Source organism: Sinocyclocheilus anshuiensis, unplaced genomic scaffold (assembly GCF_001515605.1).
Source record: "Sinocyclocheilus anshuiensis isolate Anshui unplaced genomic scaffold, SAMN03320099.WGS_v1.1 scaffold115, whole genome shotgun sequence".
NCBI classification, from domain to species: Eukaryota; Metazoa; Chordata; class Actinopteri; order Cypriniformes; family Cyprinidae; genus Sinocyclocheilus; species Sinocyclocheilus anshuiensis.
In genome coordinates, this window is record NW_015548219.1 from 678,733 (window position 1) to 687,020 (window position 8,288).

The following is an 8,288-nucleotide window of genomic DNA, read 5'->3' on the forward strand; positions in this document are numbered from 1 at the left end:
TAAGTCATTATAATCTGTAATTATGTCCCCACTGGATGCAACAAATGCCTCGTTTGTAATGGGTTTTCATGTTTTTGAATCGTCGCTCCGGCCGGACAGGGCATCACAGTATAGTAAGGGGCGTAACATTTCCGTCACACGATTGAGGTATTCGGTCAATCACAATGCACTGGATAGCTGGCTTTTCAGACCGATGAGCTTTGTAAAAATCGACGCGTTTCATTTAATTATATAAAAACATTCATTACTAATAATTTAGTATATATATTAAATCATATGCAATACAAATTATTTTGTTATCCATAACCCAACATACAATTCCTCAGTTTATGAAGGGATCTTTCACCCAAAAATATAAATTGTGGTTAATCATATAAAGTGATTGTCATATCTGTTCATACTGCATGGATTAAACTGCTTGATACATTTTGGGTTTGGACCTTTTTGGTTATCTAGACTGTTAATAGATGGACTGAAACCTCTCAGGTTTCATTAAAAATATCGTAATTTGTGTTTTGAAGATCAGCCGAAGTCTTAAATGGATAGTTACATTTACATTTAGTCATTTTGCAGACGCTTTTATCCAAAGCGACTTACAATTTGGGGATACATAAAGCGATTCTTCTTAAAGACAATGGACAACATGGGATATTGTAATAAAAAAATCTTACATATTGTGCCTTTAATGTCATATTTATTAGTAATATTTGCGTTGTCTCCTTTTGTAATATCAATTATTAAATTATCCAATTTTTTGAGGAGACTCTGCCTCCCTTGCCTCCTCGGAGGAAACGCGCACACGCACACACACACACATATATATATATATAAAATAAATGTTTTAATACTGTATTAATACATTATTAAAATATCATTAAAACACTTTTAACACATTTTTTTTTGCCATTTTTGCCTTTATTAGGAAAGGACAGATTAGAACTGACAGGAAGTGAAGTGGGAGAGAGATAGGGGGCGGAATCGGGAAAGGTCCTCGAGTTGGGATTCGAACTCAGGACGCCTGCAGCGCAACAATGCACAACGCCACCCACGTACAAGCTAGAAAGAGAAGGAATAAATAAAGAGAGAGAAATTTTTTTTTTTTTTTTATAATGATGATGATGAAGTCAAGTAGCTTCGAAAGAGATGAGTTTTAGTTCACATAAAAAATGAAAATTCTGTCATTACCTACTTACCCTCATGTCGTTCTAAAGCCACAAGACCTGCACACAAAAAGTATTCTCGTAGCTTCATTAAATTAAGGTTGAACCACTGATGTCACATGGACCATTTTAACGATGTTCTTACTACCTTTCTGGGCCTTGAACGTGATAGTACCGTTGCTGTCTATGCAGGGTCAGAAAGCTCTTGGATATCATCAAAAATATCTTTATACGTGTTCTGAAGATGAACGAAGTTCTTACCGAATTGGAATGACATGAGGGTGAGTAATTAATGACAGAATTTTGTATTTTTGGGTAAACTAGTATAGCGGAGTGTCTTTCATTAATAGACCGTGGATCACTTTCACAAACCCCTGTGAAGCACCACCCTGACTGAAAGCAATGTTCTTTGACTCACGTAAGCTTTAAATGTTCCCACCCTGATCCGTCTACAGTAGTATGCTGCTCCGCCTGGGACAGCCAAAGGTTTGTCTAACCTGACCAGAAAGCTACAAGTTGAAATGGTGTCTCAATTGGCTGTAAATTCGGAAACAATGTGTTTTCTCTGGGGTACATGTGGGATGCATTGCGAGCAGACAGCAGAGTCGACAGCTGCCGGTGACTGCTTACCACAACACTGCTGCAAAAAAAAACTGGGACAACCGCTGCTGTATTACGTTAATAATCCGTGAACATCTCCAGAACAGGAGTGGAGAGCTGGGCGTCTTTCCCCTTCACTACCCTCCCACTGACAGATGTGGGACAGTGGCGAACATCCCTCAGGAAATGAGACGGATTGTGGTGGCAATAACCGAGCTACAGGACAGGAAGGACTAGGACGGCTGAGTGAAACTAGGCCGTGAGTGCCAGACGCTACACTTTCACAAGTCTCACTTGTAATGTGAGAAAAATAGAGAAAGTGAATCCGCATGCGAAAGCATGAAGCACTCGTATAACATTTCTAGGGCAATAATGATAAGTGATAATAAACAGCCTTTTGTAGCTGATAAAACAACTGATAGATTTACTTTTTTGTGTTTTAAACCTTTTAGTGTTGCATAAAAGCTTAGAAACTGGGCTTTATAATGCTTACAAGCAATCTGATCAAATCTTAACTCAGGGAACGATAAAAATTTTCACACACAAAATATGATAATCATAATAGCAGCAGGCAATAGCATCATAAAGATTAAATTATGTCATATATTGTTAGAACAGTCAGAGACTGAAAACGGCAGAGACTGACACAGGAGAAAGAATTGTTGAATTAATTGTCAATATTTTTGTTTTCTTTGCACACAAAAAATATTTTTGTAGCTTAATAAAAGGTTGAGCCACTGATGTAACATGGGACTATATTTTAACAATATATATTTCTTACTACCTTTCTGGGCCTTGAACATGATAGTAGCGTTGTTGTCTATGCAGGGTCAGAAAGCTCTCGGATTTCATCAAAAATATTTTTGGTTCTATTTTCCATTTTTGGGTGAACTATGCCTTCAATATATTGTGAACCTCTAGCAGAAAAGCAAGAGATTTTGGATTTGGTTTCCTATTATTTTCTCCAAGGAGCCAAAACCATCATGGAGGTCTACAAGGTGATGTTATAATAAGTATGGATGTCACAACACTGTAAATCTAGCACTGTGCTCTAAACAAATGCTAATGGTTCTTTTTCAAGGGAAACCGACTTGATGGTCTTTTAAAATGTAACCATTAAAACATTTAATGCACACGTAACCATCTATTCTTCTAATTCATCACACTTAACAGCAATTTCGAGCATTTCTGCAGGCCGTCAAAGCTCTGCTGGCCTGTAAAAATCTTACAATTGAGCGTATTTGTTTTCTCAAACAAAATTACTAAAAAACTGCATGAGTGAAAGAATTGCTGGATAGTGTGAGCGGCGCTGGCCACAGGAGATGGAAAATATTACGAAAGTCAGGTGTCTTTTATACCCCTATAATTCAAGTGAAACCGTGTATCCTTGGAGCCTAGAACATCAAAGTTTAAGACCTCATGGTGAAACAGCCAGCAACAGCAACAAACTGTTACCAGGCAATTAACTATAGTGCTGTCTGGCTTGGACTACCACTGGCTGGATTTGGCACGCACAGAGGCGCAAACTTGCAATTCTGTTGCATTTGAGTGAATTCTAGTGAGAAAACTAGAGCGGAGACCAGTCGCTGTACCTATGTCATTGGCTGTATGTTACAGTTTTTCTGCCCAATATTACAGAACAAGACATACTGTATGTGTGTAACTGAGTTGTACATAATATTCTATTCAAACGTACTATAATATGCCTCCTTCCTGCCTGGGAAGGAAGTTCTCTGGATGTCTGCCAGACTTGTATGTGATATCCATCACCTGTACGAACCGCATGTAAGCGGAGCTGCATTTGAAGCTTGCAGCCTCTTCAAAGCAGTTTATTCTACCACTACCGTCCGAATCAAAACAGCCCTCGCTCTGATGGCCTTGAATGTGCCGCTAACTCATAGACAAAGGAGCTATCATTAGCATGGCCAATGTTTTAGCGAGAGGCCCCTCGCTGGAAAAACCCTGCGCAAATCAAGTTTCACGGCTCCTGCCGGCCACAATGTTCCAGGGCCATTGGTGCAAACGCTTTGGGGCGACTTTAGAGAAAAGCATTATAGATCCTCTTCACACTTATGTTTTTTTTTTGCCAGCATCCATCAGCAGACGAGCCCTCGGCCACCTCACATCGTTCCGCCGCAAATAAAGCCCTCTTTCAAGCTGTTGCTTTTCATTGTCACGGTGTTGCCATACTGAAGGGCCATCGAAATGCACTTCAGGATTCATTGTAGTCAAATGGCTTTATTGAGAGGAAAATTAAGACTTTTAGGAAAGGGAAAAAGGGAAGAATGTAGCTATCAAGCAATGCGAATGGACAGAATATATATACTGAAAAATAAATACACATAAAATGAAATACAAAGGGCTGACTGGTATACTTCATGTATCTATAATTTTTCTGATTTTATATTTTATTTCATTTATTGTAAAAATAAAAAAATACTATGTATACTAATAACAAATTTATAAATGTAAAAATATGCTATCAATTTATAAATATATATATATATATATATATATATATTTATATTTATTTTATTTATTTTATTTAATTCCAACAATACAGTTAGAGCAAACTACCCTATGATGATGTCCTCTTCAAACCAGTGTACAAACTGTTTCCCTCAACAATATTTACATCACTGCTTGAGACGACCCTAAAAAAGCCCTCCTGTTTTGCGCAAGTTCTGCTTCACTCTGTTCTACATATTTGTCTTTATGGGAACCCAGAGGGCACCCATGGCACTTCGCAATCAGGGTCACAAAAGACTCTGTGAAAGCAGAATCTACATAATTGCCCCACAAAGCAGGGAACTTTCTACACCAGGGACGGCACATCAGTCAAATGAGTTATCTTGAACATCTCTACACTGAGGGGGTGAATTGAGGGGGTCTGCGGTGACTTCTAAAGGGTTCAAAGGGGTGTGGGGTTCAAAGGGGGTGAGATTGACTGCTCGGAAAAGAGGCGAAAACACACGGCGAGAGCGACAGGAATGAAAGCCCCACAATTCCCATACTGTTTAAGGAAAAACCTTCCAGTGCAAGTGCCAATAATCAAGCCTCCTTTTCAGACGTATGGGACCGGAAATGAAAGGGGATGTTCTTGGCACACATTCAAAATGATCTTTCGGTCATTTAAGAGAACAGGGTGTGAACCTGAAACACCAGTTGGAGCTCTGTATAGTGAAGGTGAGGACATGCCAGGTGGTCAAACACAAAAGCAAATGTCCATCTATGTAGTGAAACGTAAGGATAAAAAATTTTTTTTAGTGGCCATTTACATCATTCAAGAAATAGTTCACCTAAAAATGAAGTTTTTGTCATCATTTACTCACATCCACAAATTCTGGAGACTGTGCAGGTCTATGCACTTACAGTAACTTGAGACTGAAGCTTTTTAAGCTACAGAAAGAAGGCAAAAGCAAGATAAAAGTATCTTAACAGTGGTTCATATGATTCATGCACTTTATACCAAGTCTTATGAAGTCATACAATAGCTTTGTGTGAGAAACAGAACAATGTTTAGATTATTATTTACAGATAATCTTCAGTGAGCTGTTAACTGCTGGACTGTTGAGTGAAGTGAACTCGAGAATTGAATTGTTCTGATTTACGAACAAATCATTGCGACAAATGCGAAGCCTTTGAAATGAGACACAGCTTTAAAGGGTTAGTTCACCCAAAAATGAAAATTCTGTCATTAATTACCCTAATTTAGTTCCAAACCCGTAAGACCTCCGTTCATCTTCGGAACACAAATTAAGATATTTTTGATTAAATCCGAGAGCTCTCTGACTCTCCATAGACAGCAACACAACTGCAATGTTCCCAGGTCCAGAAACATAGCAAGGACATCGGTAAAATAGTTCATGTGACATCAGGGGTTCAACCTTAATTTTACGAAGCTACGAGAATACTTTTTGTGCGCAAAGAAAGCAAAAATAACGGCTTTATTCAACAATTCTTCTTCTCCTCATCCCGTCTGCAGCGGTGCGACACCATTGTGGAGAGTATCACGACGCATGCATCTGCTTAGGCGTCTTTTTTTTTTCTTTGCGTACAAAAAGTATTCTCGTAGCGTTGTGAAATTACGGTTGAACCCCTGATGTCACATGGACTATTTTACTGATGTCCTTTCTACGTTTCTGGACCTGGGAACATTGCAGTTGTGTTGTGGTCTATGGAGGGTCTGAGAGCTCTCAGATTTCTTCAAAAATAAGGGCGAGTAATTAATGACAGAATTTTCATTTTTGGGTGAACTATCCCTTTAATATATTCAAGATTTTCAGTGAATAATGACTAAATATTGGTCTGTTTCTCATACAGCTATCAAATGTTTTCATAAGTCTTGCATCTTTTTTGATGTTCAAAAGCTCCAGTCTCTCTTCGTTTCTAATTGCATGAAAAAAGTGGCCAGTCAATTCTTAAAAATGTCTCCTGTTGTGTGCCACAGAAAGAAAAACTAAGTTTTTCATAATGTCTTTGTTAATATTACCATTATTTCAGAAAAAGGAAGTAAACTGCAAGGAAAAATACAAAAAGAGGGTAAATGACAGAACATTCAATTGTGGGTAAATTATCCCTATAAAACAAAATATGACAGCCATATACTATAAATAAAAACTCTGTCAAGCCTAAAAATCATGTCTCAAAAACAGGCTGGAGAAACTGCTACATGGTCCTTTCACAAACATGAAAAATTAACAATGGAAATGTCCTCAGCCCCAAATGCAATTCAACTTTTCAAGGAGGAAGGTAAAAAAAAAAAGCCCTTTCAGACAAGGCCTATCACCAGCCGTGTTAAAGGGGGAAAAAAAGCAAGAAGGCAAGAGGGAGGGAGGAGGGCCTGAAAGCCTCCATTCCTCTATTTATAACCATTCAGGCAGTGAGCAGCCACATTCCAAATGCCAGAAGGCACTTTTCAAAACTCCTCATTTAAAACTTAATGTTGTTTTCAGCTCCTAAAAAAGAGCCACCCTCCCTCACACCTACCATCGACCAAAAGGAACCAAGCGGGTGAAAAAAAAAAAAAGAAGGCAAACAGTAACATGTAAATGTGACTCTGTTCGGATGCAGTCCAGAATCGGCCTTTTCAAAACAAAAAGGGCAGCTGAAATGAGGTAAGCGTGCATCAGTATGCAAAAAAGAAAATCTTTAATGAGAAATTACTGATGGCCAGGCCGTGCTGCAACTCTGGCGATTAGCACTTCAAGGGTTTTTCTTTCTTTCAGAGGGTAAGTGGGCCAGCTAAAGAATGGCTTCCGCCTCCATTAAGGTGAATCTGAAGAACCCTTGTGAGAAAGGAGAACAGAACACACTTGTCAGCTGCTGGGAGGCTGGGGAATGCGGCGCAGCCACCCAAAAAGTGCATCTGGTGCAGGGGTGGGGTGGTGTGTGTGGATGGAGGAGGACCTCCACGAGATTTCGCCTCGATTCTGTGCAGCTTTTGTTCTGGAGTAGGCAGAGGGTCAGCTCTGAACACACTACCACAGGGCTTCCCTCCTCAGCTGGGCAGGAGAAAGAATGCATCCCGAATATCCCTTCAAAACACTTCCAAAGGAACTGTAAAATCACAAATGAGGCTTTTTAATATCTCAATTGTTTCTCCTACACGGTAATGAGATTAAATGGAGAGCAAATGAATAAAGTCTTCTGCTGAACAGATTTTTCTCTTTAGAAAATGATCCTGTCCATTTTAGAGTTTCAGAATTGGTCTAAACGGAGTCTGAGGCTGATGATACACGGGGCAACTTTGGTTAATGTTGCCGTCAATGGGCAACCAGGTGAGACACAGGGCCCACAACTGATCTAAAGTATTCAGATAGAAATTTGTTACCCATTCTCAGTGGGAAAGTACCCAAGAAACATTCCTCAAAAAAAGTTGCCTGGCAAAATTGCTCAAAAGTTGCCCCGTGTATCATCAGCCTCAAACTGTGCTCAGATCTGCCAAAAATGTCAGTATGAACTCAGACATTTCTCATCAGATTCTTCTGATATCAAATTATCTGAAATTGTCTCAGTTGTTTACATTTTTTGGGATTTACACTAAGAAGAACCATTTAAGACAAAGTTGATATCGAGCAATAACAATGCCCCTCTGGGTGATAATCTCAACAGGACAGAACAACCACAAATGAGATTTCTTTAATGTCTCTGTTGTATGTTGTTGGCCAAATGTTTCTCAGTTATAGCAATGAGAGGAAAAAGACCCAGAATTTCAGAGTAGATCTCAACAACAATGTCTCACTCTGCAGTTGACACTGACATGATACAAAACCAAGCAATAAAATTGCAACATGCAAGCAATAATAATAATGCTCCTCTGGTGATGGTTGCCACAAACAATCACAAATGAGATCTCTTCTCAGTTACAGCAATGAGATTAGATGGAGATTTGTGCTTGCATCTTGAACTTCGCACCAGTATTCTCACATGTGTCTCCTCTAGAGTTTCAGAGAAGTTTCAGAGAATTATCTGAGCTATGCACAATTATCTGAGCTATGCTATCTAGGTTCATTTTATGGCACCAAA

General features: G+C 39.1%; 1 protein-coding gene across 1 annotated transcript in view; it reads right to left on the minus strand.

Annotated features, from left to right (window-relative positions):
* Positions 1 to 8,288, minus strand: part of LOC107654131 (low-density lipoprotein receptor-related protein 5-like) — an 85,679-nt gene that overhangs the window by 41,992 nt on the left and 35,399 nt on the right. The gene's annotated exons all lie outside the window — the stretch shown is intronic.